General features: G+C 42.6%; 1 pseudogene; it reads right to left on the bottom strand.

Annotated features, from left to right (window-relative positions):
- Positions 1-23,028: 23,028 nt before the first annotated feature.
- Positions 23,029-23,423, bottom strand: LOC107971641 (huntingtin-interacting protein K-like; annotated as a pseudogene).
- Positions 23,424-23,648: the final 225 nt, after the last annotated feature.

Here is a 23,648-nt window from a genome sequence, read left to right as displayed (position 1 = left end):
CAGTCTTTCTTAAATTCCACATTTACATCATTTTTCTGTTCCTCTATGTTATTGTTATATCACAAACTTCTAATTACTTTGTTTTTATTTGCTGCTCTGAAAGATTGTGTTTGGAATTAAAATTAAATTTAGGTATAATTTAAAGTGTGGCTAGAGAGGCCCAGGGGCAAAAATGTATGCAATTCAACATGAAACGGGAAGAAATGGTGCCAGCAGGTACTGTGATAGACACAGCCTATTTAAGGGACCAAATTTCCATCTGCATAAGGCAGCTGGCCCAACAAGACTGAGAAATAAAAATCAAAAGGAGATGACTTCGGATATATGGTATAAATCTCCTTTAAACTAGGAAACTCTAACCAAAAGCTGAACAGCATAATTTTACGAAGCTATTTTAGTGAGGGATTGGGGGGTGTTTATGGAACAGCTGTAGTAGAAAGGCTGAATAAGACACTATAATTACAGCATTTGAGACTCTATGACTTTTTCTAATGTGTGGTACGAACAATTAAGATGATTAAATGATAATTGTCTCCATTTTCTTACCAGGAAAATGACCTTGCCTCTCTAAAGGTAAGTAAAATGGTTGCCAACAGTTTGAGTGCCGACTTCCACATTCAATTTGGAAAATCACTTGGAATTAAGATCCAACCTTAGGCTCTGTCCTAAGAAACAGGTGATATGTCTTCCAACAGCCAACATAAGGCATTGGCACAGTCAGGCCATGTAATTTGAAGTTGTTCTTTTTATACTTCTGTGAATTTATCAAGTTTGGTCAGCTTTCCTACTGTGGATAATGGTACTAAGGGACTGATGAAGACAAGTATTACTGTAAAGTCTTATTTATAGTGAAATCTCATATATTGGCCCTGATTAATATAAAATTTGAGTTAATTTGGCCAGAGCCTAACTTACATCTTACCATTATACTATGTTTGTAAAAAATATTTTAAAATTAAATTTGCATTGTCAATAAGATTTCAGGCCGGGCGTGGTGGTTCACACCTGTATCCCAGCACTTTGGGAGGCTGAGGCGGGCAGATCACCTGAGGTCAGGAGTTCGAGACCAGCCTGGCCAACATGGCGAAACCCCGTCTCTACTAAAAATACAGAAATTAGCTGGGTGGTAGTGGGCGCCTGTAATCCCAGCTACTCAGGAGGCTGATGCAGGAGAATCACTTGAACCTGGGAGGTGGGAGTTGCAGTGAGCCGGGATTGTGCTGGTGCACTCCAGCCTGGGCAACAGAGTGAGAATCTGACTCAAAAAAAAAAAAAAGATTTCAAAATGATTAAACCATTTTTAGGCACCCTCAAGGATTTACAAATACCATTTAAATGTAACTTACTATTGCACCATTGTCTTTTCATAAAATAAGTTCTGTTAGTAGGTAGTAATGTGTTACCCTACATCTAGTCTTTCATGTCAATACACTTTTTCATTGAATACATTGTATGTTCTTAATACTATGTTCAGTATTGTTGGGGACAAAAATAAATACCAAGGAGCCAATAATGCGTTTTGCAGGATAAAACTTTCACCCACAAATATTTTTATAACAAAATGAGAGTATACAGTAATCCCTTGGTATCTGCAGTGGATGGGTTACAAGATCCCCATGGATACAAAAATCCATGGATGCTCCAGTCCTTTATATAAAATTTTGTGATGTTTGCATATAACCTGTGCATATCCTCCCATATACTTTAAATTACTTCTAGATTACTTATAATACCTAGTACAATGTAAATGTCATGTAAATAGTTTTTATACTGTTCTTTAAAATTTTTTTTATTGTTTTATTATTATTACCATTTTTTTTTTCAAATATTTTTGACCTGAGGTTAGTTGAATCTGCCAGTACCAAACCCACAGATAATGGAGGGTTGACTTTATAACCATAGGGTGACACGTGTCATGATTAAGTATTACAGAAATTCAAAGCCGGGCGCGGTGGCTCACACCTGTAATCCCAGCACTTTGGGAGGCCAAGGCAGGTGGATCGCCTGAGGTCAGGAGTTCGAGTCCAGCCTGGCTAACATGAAGACACTCCATCTCCACTAAAAATTCAAAAAATTAGCCAGGCGTGGCAATGGGCTCCTGTAATCCCAGCTACTAGGGAGGCTGAAGCAGAAGAATCACTTGAACCCAGGAGGCAGAGGTTGCAGTGAGCTGAGATCACACCACTGCACTCCAGCCTGGGTGACAGACCCAGATTTTGTCTAAAAAAAAAAAAAAAAATTACAGAAATTCAGAGGGGTAGCGATCAAGGAATTCTGGGTTACTGAAGACAGGTTTGACAGAGGATGTTTGTCCTATGGATAGAAAGGCAACTTCGGTTATTTCCAAAAAATGACAGTCTAGAATTCCATCAGTTTACCAAGAACTTTCTGCATTTAATTTAAATGATTAATATTGACTTTTTTGGAGGCTGTGGGAGCAGTATACTGAGAAGCTCTTTTTTCCAGCTGTCCTCCATGCTCACCCCCATCTCTGTAACTGTTCAGGGTCTCAGGTATGGTTGCTGGGGCTGTCCTGTACCAAACCACCAACCCTTAGGGCTGAGGTTGTGGAAGTACTTACTCGAGAGCTGTTCCCTCTTGATACTGTGAGGGGTAAACACACACAAGGTCTTCGTGTCTCCCTAATTCTCAAAGATTTTCTCTTGAAATACATTTTGGGCAAGACAAAATTTTCTTTGCATATCCTCACACTACAATAGTATTAATTTTCAACTTTCACGAATCATACCTCTCACTTATAAGAAACATCCATTATCTTTGCCTACTCAGCATTCATTTTCTCTTTTTCTAACAACAGAAACCTTCTCCTTTTGGAGCATTTGCCAGTAGTATGATAGATCTGCTCACACCAGCTCATAAAAACTAATTGTTAAGATTTCAGGAATTTGGCCATACATAGTCATTATTTAACATTAAATTCTAAAAACTTCTCCTTTTTATTTTGAGACAAGGTCTCACTCTGTTGCTCAGACTGGAGTGTGGTGGTGTAATCATAGCTTGCTGCAGCTTCCGCTTCACGGGCTCAAGCAATCCTCCTGCCCCAGCCTCCTGAGTAGCTAGGACCACCGCTGGGCACCACCACACCCAGCTAGTTTTTAAATGTTTTTATAGAGATGGGGTCTTGTTTTGTTGCCCTGGCTGGTCTCCAACTCCTGGCCTCAAGTGATCGTCCTGCCTAGACCTCTCAAAGCATTGGGATTACAGGCGTTAGCCATCGTGCCTGGCTCATAAACCTGTGATTTAATAAATTAATATATTAAAAACAAAGGTAATACATACTCAAAAGTCATCACTTCCTGATTATTTTGCTACGTTTTATTATTATGGATAATCTTGAGGCCATCCATTTGGCTATATGGTAGAAATGTTATCTAATGGCTACTCCTGCACACCTCTTCCCAATCCCATGCTCAGGGACCACATTGGTGGTGTGAAATCTGCCATGGTGACAGTATTTACACCAAGAAAATTAACATACATGACAGATGAGGACCTCACCCCCAACCCTGAAGCTGGTTGTTAAACATTTACCAGCATGCCACTGGGTAACCCCCACTGTACCCGTTTCAGTTGGTGTGGTTCAAGTTTTCTCACCACATTCTCCGACTCCACAAACGGGAACATGAACCCTTTGAGGTTGCTAAGTGAGTAAGGATGTAAGTTTGTAGCTGGTGATGTAGACTTTTTTCTTTCTTTCTTTCTTTCTTTTTCTGAGGCGTGGTCTCACTCTGAGGCCCAGGCTGGAGTGCAGTGAGGGGTGATCTCGACTCATTGCAACCTCCGCCTCCCGGGTTCAAGCAATTCTCCTGCCTCAGCCTCTTAGGTAGCTGGGATTACAGGCGTGCACCACCACGCCCGGCTAATTTATTTATTTATTTATTTTCTGAGACGGAGTTTTTGCTCGTGTTGCCCAGGCTGGAGTGTAATGGTGCGATCTCGGCCCACTGCAACCTCCACCTCCCAGATTCAAGCGATTCTCCTGCCTCAGCTTCCGGAGTAACTGGGATTACAGGCCTGCGCCACCACGTCCGGCTAATTTTCATATTTTTAGTAGAGACAGGGTTTCACTATGCTGGCCAGGCTGGTTCCTAACTCCCGACCTCAACTGATGCGCCCACCTGGGCCTCCCAAAGTGCTGGGATTACAGGCGTGAAGCACCGTGCCTGGCGGAGTGGTGATAGTCTTTTTGTCACCACAAGCAGAGAGACTCCTTGAGAAGGAAACTAACACAGAGGAAGTAATGTGGCAAGATGGAAACGTCTTCTTAATGGCATCATTTAACACCTGGACCTAACCTTGTCTGAAGCTATTGTATCCTTAGACCGTCTGGTTATACGAATCAATCATTTGCACCCTATTTTTGGTCTGGGCCAATTTGAACTGTTACTACCACTTGAAACTAAGCAATTTTTCACAATAGAAACTTTTTTTTTTGAGATGGAGTCTCGCTCTGTTGCCCAGGCTGCAGTGCAGTGGCATGATCTTTGCTGACTGCAACCTCTGCCTCCCGGGTTCAAGAGATTCTCTTGCCTCAGCCTCCCAAGTAGCTGGGACTACAAACGCACACCACCATGCCCAGCTAATTTTTGTATTTTTAGTAGAGATGGGGTTTCGACGTGTTGGCCAGACTGGTCTCGAACTCCTGACCTCAGGTGATCCACCCTTCTTGGTCTCCCAAAGTGCTGTTATTACAGGTATGAGCCACCGTGCCTGGCCAATAAAAACAATTTTTAAAGATCACTTTAGGGTTGTTACTGAGCACTCAATTACAATAAGAGAATAGCAAAGCTATGTTTGATAATGGGTGGATGCTTGGGGTGATTGTAATCTAAGAGATTTTCCTGGCAAAGCCAAATTCATGTATTAGCAAAATTACTGAATTTTTAGGTCTTTCTGATTACCTTTGGATAGCACGACCTTTGAACATCTAATCTGTTTATTGATAACCATGCTTAGACTGTGGCTATCCTAACTCGCCCAACGTACTATGAGAGGAGGAAGTCCATGTTTTCTGGGAAACATTCCCTGTGGTTCCAAAACCCATTACACACCTAGTCAAACTCAGTGTCACATTTCCTCAAAAAGTGAAAAAGCTCGACACTAAAAGAATACGCCTTAGGCCGGGCGTGGTGGCTCACGCTTGTAATCCCAGCATTTTGGGAGGCTGAGACAGGCAGATAACCTGAGGTCAGGAGTCTGAGACCAGCCTGGCCAACATGGTGAAACCCTGTCTCTACTAAAAATACAAAAAATTAGCCAGACCTGGTGGCGGGTGCCTGTAATCCTAGCTACTCGGGAGGCTGAGGCAGGAGAATTGCTTGAACCTGGGAGGTGGAGGTTGCAGTGAGCCGAGATGGTGCCATTGCACTCCAGCCTGGGCGACAACAGTGAAACTCTGTCTCAAAAAAAAAAAAAAAAAAAAAGAATATGCTTTGGCCAGGTGGGGTGGCTCATGCCTGTAATCCCAGCACTTTGGGAAGCCGAGGCAGGCAGATCACTCGAGATCAGGAGTTCAAGACCAGCCTGGTCAACATGGCAAAACCCTGTGTCTACTAAAAATACAAAAATTTGCCAGGTGTGGTGGCGCGTGCCTGTAATCCCAGCTACTTGAGAGGCTGAGGCAGGAGAATCACTTGAGCCCGCGAGATGGAGGTTGCGGTGAGCTGAGATCATACCAGTGTACTCCAGCCTGGGTGACAGAGTGAGAAATATGCCCAATTCATGGAAAGAGTCCTGGATTATAAATAAAAAGTTTGTTTTCTAATCCAGATCTTTCTATAACTTTGGGCAAACACCTCACCTTTCTGAGCCTCAGTTTTATTTTCCAGAGAGTGAGGAGCTGAGGCTAAATGATTTCAAGGGTATCTTCCACCATTCTAAATTCTATGATTCTACTCTAAACATTTATATTACTATTTATTCTTAAATCCTCTAACATTTTCTCATCAAGTAAAAGCAAAATATTTCATCAAATTGTCACATTTCCAGAAAGGCCCATATTTTCACCTTTTTAACGTAATAGAGATCAGGCGACAGGAGTGAGTGACACCTGACTTTGCACTGGAGGAAGACAGAGAAGAAAGAGTCCCAGAGTGATGGTTGCTGTGGGGGAAGGCAGCCTTTGTGGAGTCCATGCTTTGGCTACTCGCTCTTGCATCACCAGCCTGTGATCACAGGTGCTAATTAAATTAATAAAAAGGCATTTTGTTAAGACATGTGCCCCACACCTGCTGTGTCACCAGGCACAGGTTTCTTGCCTGTTGTGATGGAACAGTTTTTACCAATCAACAATGAAAGCAAAAAGACAATAACCGCAAGAAGGAAAAGTCAACCTATAGCCAACATGACCCTGATTCTCCCCTGATAAATGCCTATTAATTTGTCATGACACATTAGGAAAGCACACATTTTGAATTTGACATTCCCAATTACATAGGGCGTGACAACTTTGTTTAATAGTTATTATACTTAACAGAAATAACATGCTGTCCTCACCCAATTAAGGATGAGGATAATAAACTGAGAAATTATAGTATGTAGAAATAAAACTTCAGATGCAGATGAGGATGATAAACTGAGAAATTATAACATGTAGAAACAAAACTTCAGATGCAAATGAGGAGCACACCCATCTCTCTATAATGATACTTTTACTGAATGGTCTGGAGTTTACTTATTTGGAATTATTTTGAATAGCTTTGGTAATGTCTGTTTGACTTGAATGCAGATGCCATGTGTTTTTGTTTGAGGAAGATACATAAAAAGATATTTTTAGCTTTTGCTACATTTTATGTTAAAAATGGATATATCCCAACATATTAGGATTATATTTAGTTGTGAGAGATTTAAAATCCAAAATAAAATTTATTTTCCTCCCATTTAGAAATCCTGGCAGAATGTCCAAGTCTAACATGGTTCTCCATGGTGTAGGGACCAAGCAGGTCCCACCCCTTTTCTCTGCTGTGCATGACTGCTATTCTCAAGCTCATCTTATGGTTCGAGATGAAGTTGTACACAATTTCCACTTACTTTTTTTTTTTTTTTTTTTTTTTTGAGACAGAGTTTCACTCTTGTCTCCCAGGCTAGAGTGCAATAGCACGATCTCAGCTCACTGCAACCTTTGCCTTTCAGGTTCAAGTGATTCTCCAGGCTCAGCCTCCTGAGTAGCTGGGATTACAAGTTCCTGCCACCACGCCCAGCTAATTTTTGCATTTTTAGTAGAGACAGGGTTTCACCACATTGGCCAGGCTGGTCCCAAACTCCTGACCTCAGGTTATCCGCCCGCCTCAGCTTCCCAAAGTGCTGGGATTACAGGCGTGAGCCACTGTGCCTGGCCCACAATTTCCACTTGTAAGTCCTGTCTTCTAGGCAGCCATGCACTTTGCTTAAAGTTGTGTGTTCTATTATTATTGAACAAGAGTTGGCAATCGTTTTCCTGTAAAAGGCCAGTTAGTAAATATTTTAGGCTTTGTGAGGCACATAGCCTCTGTCTCAACTATTTAACCCTGCTGTAACCATACGATGGCAGCCATAGACACTGCACAGATGAATGCTTGTGGTTGTGTGACTGTATGAGTGAGTTTTCACGCGGCTGATAAAGACATACCCAAGACTGGGTAATTTATAAAGAAAAAGAGGTTTAATGGACTCACAGTTCCACATGGCTGGGGAGGCCTCACAATCATGGTGGAGTGTGAAAGGCATGTCTTACAAGATGGCAGATGAGAGAATGAGAGCCAAGTGAAAGGGATTTCCCCTTATAAAACCATCAGCTATCATGAGACTTATCCACTACTATGAGAACAGTGTGGGGGAAAACGCCCCTATGATTCAATTATCTCTCACTGGGTCCCTCCCACAACACATGGGAATTATGGGAGCTACAATTCAAGACGAGATTTGGGTGGGGACAAAGCCAAACCATATCAGTGTCAATAAAACTTTATTTACAAAAGCAGGTGGTGGGCTGGATTTGGCCCAGAGGCTGACCTCTGTTATAGAAAATGGGTAATAATAGAAAACAGAAAATAGAGATCTCTAGTAGCTTCTGCTATGCCAGATAGTAGAAATATTAGTATTATTAACTCTGGTAAGTCCTTCCCTCCCCTCTTCCCCTTTAGTACAGTTGGTGGCAAACAAGATTGCCAACAATTTATAAAAATCAGCGAGAGGGTAGAAGAGGACAAATTCGTTTAAGGCTCTCTTTGAAAGACTAGCTAGTGAATTTCAGTTATGCCTTTTGTTTGTCTTTCTGACTCTTATTTTGCTTAGGCAAAAACTTCTGTCATATTTCTGACCTTAGTAAGATAATGGCTATTTTCTGGACAACCACTGAGAAGTGCAAATTTCCATGGAGTAAGCAAGCTGACTGAAGGAAATGCAGAGGAGACGCTGAGAAAATTCCCTGAGGGAATAATTATGGTTTTCCCCTCTTTTTGACAGAGTGGGATAGGGCTGTGATCTTTAAGATCTTGTCTTTCTTCTTGATGGACAGGGAAGAAGAGGTGTAGGATTGTGATAACCTACCTTGTTTTAACCTGAGTGACTCTCTCCTAGCAGAGAGAGCCAGACAGACTCCATTTTAGTTTCTTCACTTGCAGCCCCCCATAGCCCCCTTAAGGGAACAACTAGTGCAAGCTCACTCCAAGCACATCCAGGAATGCACCTGCTGATAAGATATTGAGGCAGGCTGTACCAGCAGCTCCTGGGAATGTGCTCGGTGGAAGGCACCTAAGGCCCCTGCGTTTATCTCTTAGTGATAATTTAAGCCCCTGCACCTGGAACTGTTTATTTTTTTGTAACTGCTTCTATAACCAATTAATTTTTTTAACTTTTTACCTATTCTGCTTCTGTAAAATTGCTTCAGTTAAACCCCCCTCCCCTATTTAGACCATAGTATGAAAGAGAATCTAGCCCCTTCTTCAGGGCTGAGAGAATTTTGAGCGCTAGCTGTTTCTCAGTCACCGGCTAATAAAGGACTCCATAATTTGTCTCAAAGTGTGGCGTTTCTCTATAACTCGCTTGTTTACAACAGGATTACACTAGAGAGCTCCCCCTTGAGCAAAATAAACCCAAAAGAAGTTTGATAAACATTCATTGTGGAAATTTTACCTTTCATCAATTTTGTTTAACTTATTTTAATGAATCCAATGATAACATGTGACTTAAGTCACATATAGATATACAGGCCGGTCGCAGTAGCTTGCCCCTTGTAATCCCAGCACTCTGGGAGGCTGAGGTGGGCAGATCACCTGAGGTCAGGAGTTTGAGACCAGCCTGGCCAACATGGTGAAAACTTCCTCTACTAAAAATGCAAAAATTAGCTGGGTATGGTGGCATGCACCTGTAGTCCCAGCTACTTGGGAGGCTGAGGCAGGAAAATCACTTGAACCTGGGAGGCGGAGGTTGCAGTGAGCCAAGATCACAGCACTGCACTCCAGCCTGGGTGACAGAACGAGACTCCATCTCAAAAAAATAATTACACACACACACACACACACACACACACACACACACGCACACAGAATTAAGAGTCTTCCATGATCCATCCCTCCCAGTCTCTCCCAGAATATCCTAACAATCAAACTCTGTGCCAGGAAAAAGGGATTGTTAATAGTGACATCTGTTGCTTCCAGAACTCCTAAAGTGAGATAAGCTGCTCTGCAAACTCCCTTCCTGGTTCCTTTTTCTTTTTCTTTTCTTTTTTTTTGAGACTGAGTCTCGCTCTGTTGCCCAGGCTACAGTGCAGTGGTGTGATCTCGGCTCACTGCAACCTCTGCCTCCTGGGTTCAACCAATTCCCTGCCTCAGCTTCCCGAGTAGCTGGGATTACAGGTGCCTGCCACCACACCTGGCTAATTTTTGTATTTTTAGTAGACAGGGTTTCACCATCTTGGTCAGGCTGGTCTTGAACTCCTGACCTCATGATATACCCACCTTGGCCTCCCAAAGTGCTGGGATTACAGGCATGAGCCACCGTGCCCAGCCTCCTTTTTCTTCAGATCCACTTAAGATCTAGTTAGTAGGATATTAACTTGCAAGATCTTCCCTTTCCATAGTACTGACTACTGGTAAATCTACTTTTAGATTCTCCCCAATTCTACTTTTGTATTCAGTAGAAAAGATACTTTAATTAAACTGATAAAACATTTTTACTACAAGGTTTCAAGACTGGAACAATAGTGGCTTTAGATTTCCACATTTATGAAAGGTGACTCAGAAAGTTAGCATGCAACAGTCAAGCTAAAGGAAGCTGAGAGATAATTTAGTCCAAGTTCCTTAGTTGACAGAGAGGAATTGAGGTACAGGGAAGGAAAGTGATGTGCTTTGGATTGATTAATTAGCATGCCTAATTAATAATAAAATGTGGTAGAAACGCAGGTTTTCTAGTTTGCAGAAACACTTGAAAGCTCCACTCTCCCTCCTGAAGAGCTGGACTCAGCGGGAGAGCAGCCCTTACAGGGAACAGGGAGTGGAGGGATGGCCGCCTGTTGACAGTTGGGCATTAGCAAGTGGGAGGAAGAAGATGTCTGGCTTCTCCATTCCTTCTTTTTTTCTCTTTCTGGTTTTGCTAATTTATTTGAAAATTACATTTGTTCACGTCAAATTACCACTTGATACTCATTGTTGGATTTCTTTAGGTCATCCTGCTGTTCTCTCAGTTTCCCAGGGGTTTGTGTGTCTGCCTTGTGCTATTCATTTTCCCACGGCCTTGTTGGTTGCTTCCACAGAGGCAAATGTAAGTGCTTTTCCTTGCTTTAGATTATGTGCTGTGTGCTGTAATCACTGTAACTACTATTTTTGTAGGTGGCATGGACATTCTATTGACACTGAATCCAGGTACTCCCTGGAGCACTTTCTATGCTTAGCAGAGCTTTTTTTTTTTTTGAGACAGGGTCTCGCTCTGTTGCCCAGGCTGGAGTGCAGTGGCATGATCTTGGCACACTGCAGTCTCTACCTCCAGACTCAGGTGACCCTCCCACCTCAGTTTCCTGAGTAACTGGGACCACAGGTGAACACCACCACACATGGCCAATTTTTAAAAATTTTTTGTCGAGACAGCGTCTTGCCATGTTGCCCAGATTAATCTTGAACTCAAGCAATCTGCCCACCTTGGCCTCTCAAATTGCTGGGATTACAAGTGTGAGCCACATTGTTGTTACATTATCTACTAAGGTGGCTTTCAAACCCCTGTGGAGAGTGCCTATTTTACCGATATACTGTTTTGCTTTCATTTCACACATCACTTTCCCAAGAAGAGCAGAGACAAGAGACATCTTTTCCAAAACTCTATCAAAATGACAGAGCCTTGGCCATGGCCTTCCCCACCTCTGCAGATTCTGTGTCACACAGCTCACGGTGGACAGTTTGCCAGCTTTTGGGCATGGCGAAAGAACGATCTTTGGAAGAGCAGGGAAGCCCAGAAGTTCACAGAAAAGAAAGCTCTCAAATTCTTCTTGCAACAGTGGTAAGTAAGAAAGACCTTAGCTTCTTCTGAAAAGGCCTTATGTCCCCTGGGACAAGGATGAAGTGCAGCGTTGCAGGGAGACCTGTCCAGCCTAGGTGGAGAGCACACGGTGTAAGAAGCGCAAGACGCACCTCAGCAGGAATTCTGGGCTGTTTAAAGCATGCAGGGGTGTCTCCAGGTTTTTCAGGTGGTGTCAAGGAATTAGCCCCAAATCTAGAGGGCATTTCATTTACTTTGGCTTAACATGAGAGTTTTTGGGAAGAAAGGAAAAGTACCACATTTAGGCCAAACAAAAAGATTACTAACATTTCCTTTGGAGAAATGTTGGAGTTATTAAATGTTAAAAATTCAAACAAATGTGTATGGCGGTGTAGTTTTGTAAGGGGCATAAATACTTAGTACATCTATTAATTTCCAGGGTCATCTTCATAAGTGGGTAACATTTTTGTAGATGCATATGAACATATGGGTTTATATACACACACATATTCATATTATGTGTGTATAATACACACAGGTAATACACACAAACATCTATTTATAAATAATATGAATATATTAATATATGTATTGTGTTTGTATATGTATGTGTGTATAGGTATACATACATACAGTACATATATAAATGTGTATTTGTTATTTATAAATGTATATATAATCCATGTATACATATATATGTATACTCTATGGTACACATATATAAAATATATATCATATATCAACATAAAATATATGTGTATTATAAAATATATGTGTATAGTATACATATTATACATATGTACATAATATATATGTATTTTATGTATGTATAATACATAGTATACATATGTGTGTAAAATACATGTATTTTACATACATATATTACATAGTATACATATGTACATAAAATGCATGTATTTTATGTACATATATTACATAGCTTACATATGTATATAAAATACATGTTTATTTCATATATGTATATTACATGGTATACATATGTATATATACATGCATTATATGCACATAATATGGAATATATGTGTATATATTTATACATGTATATATGTGTATATATTTATACAGGTATACATGTATATATGTGTATATATTTATACAGGTATACATGTATATATGTGTATATATTTATACAGGTATACGTGTATATATGTGTATATATTTATACAGGTATACGTGTATGTATGTGTATATATTTATACAGGTAGGCGTGTATGTATGTGTATATATTTATACAGGTATGCGTGTATATATGTGTATATATTTATACAGGTATACGTGTATATATGTGTATATATTTATACAGGTATGCGTGTATATGTGTGTATATATTTATACAGGTATGCATGTATATATGTGTATATATTTATACAGGTATGCGTGTATGTATGTGTATATATTTATACAGGTATGCGTGTATATATGTGTATATATTTATACAGGTATGCGTGTATATATGTGTATATATTTATACAGGTATGCGTGTATATATGTGTATATATTTATACAGGTATGCGTGTATATATGTGTATATATTTATACAGGTATGCGTGTATATATGTGTATATATTTATATAGGTATGCGTGTATATATGTGTATATATTTATACAGGTATGCGTGTATATATGTGTATATATTTATACAGGTATGCATGTATATATGTGTATATACACATACATACATGTGTTCATATGCATCTATTAAAATTTTACTCATTTATGAAGATGACCCTGGAAATTGATATGATAAGCATGTTGAAACTGAGTCTTTATATATACATATATACACATACATGCACACATATACATATAAACATACACACACACATATACACTAATAGATTATATTGACATTGCTGCAAATCCTTCTTTCCCCATATATGATTATATTGCAAGATCCCTCTCTCTACATTTGTGTATCTGTGTATATTGTGTACTTTTCTCTTTTGAATTATTTGTTTTCTTTGCCATCAGGAAATGTGGCAGGCAGGAAAGCGAAAAAAGAGAAGAAGAGAGAACAGGACTGGGTGACCAAAAGATGCCCAAACACTAACGTGAAAAGAATAAATGCTTAATCATAATAATTAGGGACATATGCCCTTTTTGAATCTCATCTGTTTTAGCTTAAGGAAAGAAATTTTTAAAATAACATTTTTAAATGAAGGAAAGTCTTTTTCTTACTTTCTAGAACCAACAAAGTCAACCTTATGTTGCAAGTCATTATAGCAAAAGCATTAGGAAGGAAGGACCATTTAAAGTGAGATCGGTCATTAAGTTCCTAACTACTCGCTTGAATCTCATAAATAATTTTAAGTAGAAAGGGTTGTCAAATGTGATTAAGGTCATTATTTCATGTTAAAGTAGCCCACAGGCTTTCTGATATAAAAATCTTTCTATAGAGAGATGAACTAAGATTGCTTCAAGGTTAAGGGTCTCTGGAGCCCATTCCATGAAGATATATTACAGTAGAGATGATCAAGTGCAGAGATGTCACCTGAGAAGATTGTACAAGGTTTCTCAAGGTGAGTGGTCTCTGAACAAGAACAGATTATATTATTTTAAGAAGATTTGCTGGGCGTTCAATTTCCAAAATGAATTATAATATACATTTTTTTCAACCTAAAAACCTCACATCTGTGTTGGGAAAATAATAGCCTAGGCATCATTTAGTTTATTTAACAAATATTAACTGAGAGGGTACTCAGTGTGCCAGGCACACTTCTAGGCTCTTGGGACGCAATGGGGACCAAATGAAGTCCCTGCGCCCAAATAGCTCAGACTCTAGTGTGGAGACAGGCAATAAAAGCAATTATAAAAGATAGCAGAGCTCATCATCTGCAGCGAGAAACAGACAAATAGACAATGACAAAGCCCAGTGGTAAATGTTACGGACCGGGAGAGGATGGGGCATTCTCCAAGTTGGGAGGCTAAATCTGTATTAGTCAGGGTTCTCTAGAGGGACAGAACTAATAGGACATATGAATGTATGAAAGGGAGTTTCTTAAGGAGAATTGACTCACACCATCACAAGGTGAAGTCCCACAATAAGTCATTTGCAAGCTGAGGAGCAAGGAAGCCAGTGGTGGCTCAGTCTCAGTCCCAAAACCTCAAAAGTAGGGAAGTGGACAGTGCAGCCTTCAATCTGTGGCCAAAAGCCTGAGAGCCCCTGGCAAACCACTGTGTGAGTCCAAGAGTCCAAAAGCCGAATAATCTGGAGTGTGATGTTCAAGGGCAGGAAGCATTCAGCACGGAAGAAAGATGAAGGCCGGAAGACTCAGCAAGTCGGGTTCTTCCACCTCCTTTCCACCTGCTTTTTCTAACCGCACTGGCAGCTCACTGGATAGTGCCCACCCAGATTGAGGATGGGTCTGCCTCTCCCACTGGGAGAGGCAACACCCAGAAACACCCAGATACACTCAGAAACAATACTTTGCATCCTTCAATCTAGTCAAGTTGACACTTAATATTAACCTTCACAAAAGCCTATCTTCCTCAAACAAGCTATGTTTAGCTGAGACTTGAAGGATAAGCGGGGGTTGGCACAGCCCAGGTAGGTGAGGGATTGAGGTGAGGTAAAGAAAGGGTGTTCACAGCACAGTGGCCAGCATTGCAAAAACCCAGAGGTGAGAAGGCCCAGGTGAGAAGGGGCAAGTTGTGTCTTAGGAAATGGTTATGTGGCTGGAAAAGGAATTGAGAAGAAATGGCGGAAGATCAGCTTGGAAAGGCATGCAGAGGCCTGGTCATGCTGAATCTTGTAAGCCGTCATCAGAAATCTGAAATTTGTTTTAAGGGCAATGGGCAGCCACTGTTAAGTTTCTAGTACGGAAGTGACATGAACAAATTTTGTTTAACAAAATCCTTTTGAAGGTAGCGTGAAGACCAGATTGGAAGGGGAGCAGGGTCGTAGACAGAAAGCCCATCAGCAGACTGCATCGGTCAGCCGGGAAACAGAAGAGGGGGTGGCTGCTACCAGTGGGTGGCTGCTACCAGTGGGTGGCTGCTACCAGTGGGTGGCAGTGAGGACTATAAGGAGAGGTAACACTGACCATGTGCCAAGTACTCTTCTAAGTGCTTTCTTTCTTTTTTCTTTTTCTTTTTTTTTGAGACAGAGTTTTGTTCTTGTTGCCTAGGCTGGAGTGCAATGGCATGATCTCTGCTCACCGCAAACCCCTTCTCCTGGATTCAAGTGATTCTCCTGTCTCAGCTTCCTGAGTAGCTGGGATTACAGGTGCCTGCCACCATGCCTGGCTAATTTCTGTATTTTTAGTGGAGACGGGGTTTCACCATGTTGGCCAGGTTGGTCTTGAACTCCTGACCTCAGGTGATCCACCCGCCTTGACCTCCCAAAGTGCTGGGATTACAGGCATGAGACACCGTGCCTGACCTTCTTCTAAGTGCTTTCTATGCACGAGCTCAGTTAATCCTCATGGCATCCACATGAGGAAGGCTGTATTATCACCACATACATCTTATAAATGGAGAAACTATAGAAAGGCTAAGTTGCTTGCATCTCCAAGTAAGTAGATCTGGGATTTTTTGTTTATCTGTTTGTTTTTGAGCAGGGTCTGACTCTCTTGCCCAGGCTGGAGTGCAGTGGCACGAACCTGGCTCTCTGCAGCCTCAACCTCTTGGGCTCAAATGATCCTCCTACCTCAACCTCTTGTGTAGCTGGGACTACAGGTATGTGCCCCCATGCCAAGCTCATTTAGGTCTCGCTATGTTGCCCGGGCCGGTCTTGACCTTCTGGGCTCAAGCAATCCTCCCACCTTGGCCTCCCAAAATGTTGGGATTATAGACATGAGCCACTTGCCTGGCTAGATTTGGGATTTGAAGCCCCATTGTCTAACTGCAAGTTTATCCATTTCCCTACAGTTTTCTCTCCAGCGGTAGGCTGATTTCAGGAACATTTAGAGTTGACTTGAGAGGATCCAGTGATTGACTACATTTGGGAACCATGAGGGTAGAAGACGTTCAGGAGGATGACTGGGTGGGGGATGTTGCCTTTGACTGGGAGGAAAAAAAGGAGGATTTTGGTTTTGTTTTTGGTGGGGGGACATGGAGCTAAGGAGTCTAGTTTTAGGCATTGTTGAATTGGGGATGCCGCGTGAAGATGTCCAGTAGAGTTATAGACACAGAACTCAGGACCCAGGCCAGGACTGGCAGGTATGGATTTGAGAGACCTCAATATGAACGTAATTGAAGCCAAGAAGTGGATGAAATTGCCCAGGGACAGTATTTGGGGTGATCAGAGAAGATACCAATGCCAAGGGACACCATTAAGGAATGGATATAAGAAAATTAGCTGGAAAAAGAGGCTGACAATGTGGCTGGAGAAATTTGAGAAAATCAGAGGAATGTGGAGTCACAGAAATCAATAAGAGAATGTTTTCAAGAAGAGGACGACTGCTCCCAGCTCCTTGGGAGGCTGAGGCAGGAGGATTGTTTGAGCCCAAGAGATAGAGGCTGCAATGAGCTGTGTTCATGCCACTGTACTCCAGCCTGGGCAACAGAGTAAGACTCTGTCTCTAAATAAATAAATAGAAGAAGAAGGGGACCGCTGAACAGGGTCAAATGCTGTCAGCAAGGTGAGGACTGACACGCTCACCATAGACAACAATGAGGTCCCAGGAGAGAGCAACTCTAGCTGACCAGAAGCACCCGCCAGACTGTGGTGGGAAATGGAGATGACGAGAGTGAATAACTCAAGAAGGGAGCAGTGAGGCGGCTGTGGGAAGAGAACAGCGGGGAACACAGGGCCGCGGAAGTGTGTTTGATTTTTAAAATAGGCACCATCTATGTGCATCGACTCAAGTCTGAAGATAAGCAAGTGCTTCAGAAGCGAAAGATGGAGCAGAGAGAGGGGCAATGCAAAGCAAGGGGTTTTGGGCAGGGGCGGAATTCAGAGCGCGAGTGAAGTCCTGCCCTCAGACTGTGAGGGGAAACGTGCTCCTTGTGAGTGTGGATGCAGATATACATGTAGGCTTGGTGGTGGGGATCTGAGCATTTTCCCGTCAGAGGACTTCATCTTAGTAGCATTGAGTGAAAAGGGGAGATGGAGTGGCACCGGAAGTTTGAGGAGAGTAGACAAACTTGTGAAATAACTAGAATGGAAACTCGGAGAGCGTGGACAGAGAAAGATTGTTAGATTGCTGGCAGCATCGAGGGCCCAGTCAAGTCTGGCAGTTATGAATTTCTAGTGGAACCAACCTGTGAGGTTGTCTGATATTCTCAAGCAGAGCCCAGCAGCCCGGGTGTACAAAAAGATCAGAGACCTTGGTTCAATCTGAGTTGAGGTGTTGCCAGGTGGCTGGGGAGGATGGACAATGAAAACAATGAAGCAAGAATGAGATGAGGGTCTGCAAGAGACTGGGTGAAGGGTAGGACATGGACTCTCAGCCAGATGGGGTAAATGGAGAGTGAGGAGGATACTTGCCCCAACTCTCTCACTGATTCTGTTACTTTGGGTAAACTGTCGTACCTCTGGGCTTCAGTTTTTCATTCCTTCTAATCACTAGAGCCAAACAACCCCCATTATGCTGGAGAAGCAAATTCCATTGATGTTCCCAGATCATGGATACAACTCTTTCATTTTCTCATAGAAATGTGCAAAATATCCAGCACTCTTCCCAGAAACCAAGAATAAACCTCCCATTGATATTGGTAATCTAACCCTGCTGTAAACTTCAAGTTTGAATCGTTACTTGATTCAATTCAACTCAACTTAAAGACATAGTCACTGAGCTTGTACTTTGCATAAATTACCGTGACAGCAGTTTACTGTAGACAGTCCTTGCTGTGCTGTTGTCTAACAGGAAGGGCAAGACTGGTATATAAATAAGTATATTGGGAGAATAAATCTTAGTATTCAACCCAGGTAAGAAAGAACAATTTCTCTCTCTATTTATTTAACAACTTAATATCTGTTTTGAGCCCTACTTTTTTACCAGGTTGGAATAAGCTCAGTTGAGGTCCTCACCATTTTTTGGGTCATGACTAATTCTAGGGGCTTACATAATCCGAAGCCATCAGGAGGGGGTGCTTTTTGGTCCTCATTGTCATCTGTCAGCACGATCTGCTGAGACATCACTGCCCCTGTGGTTCTGTATTATCTGTTCGTGCAGGCAGCCATGGGGACACACTCATTCCCTCTGCAAGGTCCCTTCAGGACCTACCTTTTGATTCTCTCTGCTACTTCTAGGCCTTTCTGGGTTACATGCAACCAGTGTGCCTCTTTGCAGTATGCATAAACACAGCACTCATCCATTTTCCTTATGGAGTCTTGCTACCTCCCTCAGGTTCTACCAGGGGCACAGGAGAAAATGCTGCTTCTCTCCAGGACCAGTGAGCATTTTAGCTCTCTGAATCTGCTTCCATCTTTCCTTCTTGCTTCTAACTCTGAGAATCCTTTGGTCCAGGAAGATTGGGCAGGTGAGATAGAGAATCTTACTATTACAAATAATGTTTGCTTCCAAATCAGTTGTCTGTGCTGTGGGGTGTTTCTGTTACTAGGAAACTTCTTTTTCTCTCTTTTCTGCTCTCTCACACCCCTCTAAGGCAATGAGCACAAAGTGGACCAGCTGCTTGAATGTAGAGAAAAGCAAGAGGGAAAGAAGTAATGTGGGGGAAATCATGGAAGCTGTTCCATACAAGGCAGAAATAGGGTGTGTTATGAGATGAAAAAACACTGTGCTCTGGGGCTTCAAAGTATATTAATAGCGCTCTTTGGTTGCACATGAAAGAAATGAATACTGGTTAACTCCAGTCAGAAAAAATAATGGGTTTATTGAAAGCCTTCTGGGTAACTCACTGAGTAGAAAAAAGAGCTTAACAGATGCTTTGAGAATGACAGGAACCAGGCAGCACTGAGGATTGCAGCAAGAAGAACGCAAGAGCCGTCGAGGGTGCCACGATCAAATGACTCAGTTCCAACCACCTTCTGTCTGGTGTGAGCAAATCCCCAGAAGATCGGCTATGATTGGCTGAGCTTGTTCACACTTGTGGCCAGGGGTTCTCTACCTGGAAGCTCCATCAGACCTATAGTGGAGAGAAGTCTCACTCCCAAGGCAGGGGAAGGCAAAGGAATGTGAGGATGCGGGATGAACAAAGCAACCGATGTCTTGCTCAAAAGGAATGGGAGAGAAAGTCCCATCCAGAAAGCAGGACAGCTTAGAGGACAGGGCATTTGTGAAGGACTTTGAAGGATGGGAAGGGTTCTGATGAACAGAGATATCAGATGGAGATAGGAAGGGAATGCCTATTCCAAGCAGATAAATTTGGTAGGGTTGAAAATGTTAATTTGGAGTCATATTAAGAAATCTGAGGCTGGGTGTGGTGACTCACGCCTATAATCCCAACACTTTGGGAGGCCGAGGTGGGCAGATCATGAGGTCAGGAGTTCGAGACCAGCTTGGCTGACATGGTGAAACCCTGTCTCTATTAAAAATACAAAAATTAGCTGGGCATGGTGTTGGGCGCCTGTAATCCTAGCTACTCAGGAGGATGAGGCAGGAGAATCATTTGAACCTGGGAAGTGGAGGTTGCAGTGAGCTGAGATCGTGCCATTGCACTCCAGCCTGGGCCACAGGATGAGACTCCGTCTCAAAAAAAGAAAAGAAAAGAAAAAAATTTTGAGAAGGCTGGGCGTGGTGGCTCATGCCTGTAATCCCAGCAATTTGGGAGGCTGAGGCGGGTAGATCACTTGAGGTCAGGAGTTCAAGACCAGCCTGGCCAACATGGTAAAACCCATCTCTACTAAAAATACAAAAATTATCCAGGCATGATGGTGGGTGCCTGTAATCCCAGCTACTCAGGAGGCAGGGTTCGAGAATTGCTTGAACCCAGGAGGTGGAGGTTGCAGTGAGCCGAGATTGCGCCACTGCACTCCAGCATAAGCAACAGAGTGAGACTTCATCTCAAAAAAAAAGAAAAACAGAAATCGGAATGAGGAATTGTTATGGGCCAAATTGTGTCTCTCCACCATTGCCCCACCAAATTCATGTGCTAAGATTGTAGCTCCCAATTCTGCAGAATGAGACTGCATTGGGAGATGGGGTCTTTAAGGAGGTAATTAAGTTAAAATGGGGTCATTGGGGTAGGCTGTAATTCCAGGTGACTGGTGTCTTTCTAAGAAGAGGAAATTGGGACACGGACAGATACAGAGGGAAGGCCATGAAAACACACAAGGAGAAGACAGCCATCTGCAAGCCAAGGATGGAGGCCTCAGAAGAAACCAACCCTGAAGACCCTTGGTCTCAGCCTCCAGAAATGTGAGAAAATCCATTTCTGTTGTTTAAGTCACCCAGTCTGTGGTACTTTGTTATGGCAGCCCCAGCAAAGGAAGACAGACATCTTTTCTTATTTTGGATGCAATGGATACCCACAGAAACTTTTTAAAAGGGGGGATTAGGTAACTAGACTTACGATTTAGGAAAATGGATCTAACAGTGGTCTCAGGGGTGGGTAGAGTCTGGAGGTGGGAGACCAGTTAGTAGACTACTGCAAAAGTCTTTAGAAAGGTATATGAGGCTGTTAGCTTGGGATAGTAGCAATGAGGTTGAGAAGAGACTGGGATTGTGGCAATGATTATAGAAATGGAATTTCAAGACTTGGTTGCAAATTGAATATTGGAGGAAAGGAGAGGAGAGAGTTAAAGATGTCTTCAATATTTATGACCTGTTAACTAGGTGATATGGTTTTGCTGTGTCCCCACCCAAATCTCAACTTGAATTGTATCTCCCAGAATTCCCGTGTGTTGTGGGAGGGGCCCAGGGGGAGGTAAGTGAATCATGGGGGCCAGTCGTCTTTCCCATGCTATCCTCATGATAGTGAATAAGTCTCATGAGATCTGATGGGTTTATCACGGGTTTCCGCTTTTGCTTCTTTCTCATTTTCTCTTGCTGCTGCCATGTAAGAAGTGCCTTTCGCCTCCCACCATGATTCTGAGGCATCCCCAGCCATGTGGAACTGTAAATCCAATTAAACCTCTTTTTCTTCCCAGTCTTGGGTATGTCTTTATCGGCAGCATGAAAATGGACTAATACGCTGGGAGAATGAGGTAATAAAAGAAGGCTCTTTTTTTATTTGTTTTTAATTTTTGAGACAGAGCCCTGCTGTGTCACCTAGGCTGGAGTGCAGTGGCACAATCATAGCTCACGGTAGCTTCGACCTTCTAAGCTCAAGCAATCCTCCTGCCTCAGCTTCCTGAGCAGCTGGGACTACAGATACACACCATCACACCTGGCTAATTTTTTAATTATTTGTAGAGACAAGGTCTCACTATGTTGCTCAGGTTGGTCTCGAACTCCTGGGGTCAAGCGATCCTCCTGCCTCAGCCTCGCAAAATGCTGGGATTACCAGTGTGAACTGCTATGCCTGGCCAAGAGGGCTCTTTTGATGACTGACAAAAATGCAATCAAACTAGCTTATGGACAAATGGAATTGGTTACTGCTCTAATAGTGAGACCCAGGGTCTTGCATCGGGCTTTGGACGCTCCTGGTCCTAGGCACTCGGGGGCTCTGGTTTGCTTTTCTTTGGGTGCCGTGCCTTCCCTCTGAAGCTTCCATGTGGCCAGAGAAGACAGCCGCAGCATCTTCACAGTTCATGATCTAAGACGACTCCCTCTCGTCTCCATATGCCAAATCCCACTTAGGGCAGGTGCTTACTCCTTGGCCCTATCACTGCGGACAGGAAGATGGGGTAACACTGATGGTGAAGCTTTGGTTTGCGTTCCCTCCATTTAGGCCAGGTAGGAAATTTTGATTGACAGTTTCGTAGATCTCCGGTGAAAACAGAAATGCAGGGCAGACAGAAACAGTTGATATCCACCCCACTGGGTTTGGATTTAGATATTTTATTAGGCTGGTGCAAAGGAAATTTTTTTTTTTTTTGAGGTAGGGTCTCGCCCTGTTGGCCAGGCTGGAGTGCAATGGCCCGATCTTGGCTTACTGCAACCTCCACCTCCTGGGTTCAAGCGATTCTCCTGGTAATTACTTTTAATGGCAAAAACTGCAATTACTTTTGCACCAGCCTAATATTTTTGGACATGCCAATATCGAGTAAAGGATGGGGTGCAGGGAAGAAATGGTAAGAGTTCATTGACAATGTGGTTTCGAGCTCAAGAGAGAGGAGTTACCCACAGAGAGTCCGTGACTAAAGCCATGGTAGTGAGTACATTTTCTGAAAAAGAGAATAGCCATGGGAAAGAGGTTGGAGGATGGACTGAACATTAGGGAATTTCTATATTTGGTAAAGAAAAAAGGAAGAAAATACAGGAGTAGTCAGAGAGAGGCAGGCCATCCAGAAAATAGATACTGATGGAAGCCAGTGAAGGAGAAGGTTTCAAGAAGGATGGAATGTTGGTAGCTTTCAGAGGTGAGAACTGAGAAAAGACAGGGGATCATTAGGTACTTAGGAGATCACTGGTGACCTCCTCATGGCTTTGGGGGCAAGGGTCAGTGTCATTAAAAATGGTTACTTTTTTTTTAAAGACAAAAAAATTTTATTGCCATAAATTAATCCAGTAGGTATATCTGAGAAAGCCCGCATCAGTTGGTTAGAGCAATAAGCCCCTCTACCACGTTGCTCATGTGTTCCCCGCAAGCCGCCTTCCGCTGCTGCTGGAGATATCTCCATCTCGGTCATTATCAGCTCCACATCTTCCTTCTTGATACTGACTATTGCCAGTTCTTTCTTCCCTTCCTGTTTGGTTTTCTGCTCCCGGGACCTTCTGTCTCCAGTCACAGACATGGCCGTCTCCAGATTGGAACTCTGATCTCCTTCTCCTCTGCATAGTCGGTGACCCGCTCCAAGTCCGCCGCACCGCTGTCAGTCATGTTTCCGTGGCTTCTCGGGAGGCCGCTCTGGGCCACGGGTCTCAGTCTCTAACTCCAGCTCCACATCCCCCTCGGTCGCCGCATCTATTTCACCACGCCGCCGCATAAGCCCCATCTCACGGCGACAAATAAAAGGTTACATTTTTTTAAAAACCTACATTTTTAGGGGCATCATCAGCCATAAAGTTTATGGGCAAGGTGAGACATTTGGATGCAGACTCAGAAAGTTTGAATTTATTGGTACTTTAATAAATAAATGATTGTGAACTCTTTTGTGTATCTGCAGTTGGCTTATGAGGAAACTGAGTCCCAGAGAGGGGCAATGACTTATA

The sequence above is a fragment of the Pan troglodytes genome, chromosome 6 (genome assembly GCF_028858775.2).
Source record: "Pan troglodytes isolate AG18354 chromosome 6, NHGRI_mPanTro3-v2.0_pri, whole genome shotgun sequence".
Lineage (NCBI taxonomy): Eukaryota > Metazoa > Chordata > Mammalia > Primates > Hominidae > Pan > Pan troglodytes.
Note: the sequence above shows the minus strand (reverse complement) of the source record. Positions and strands in the feature narration are given on the sequence as shown.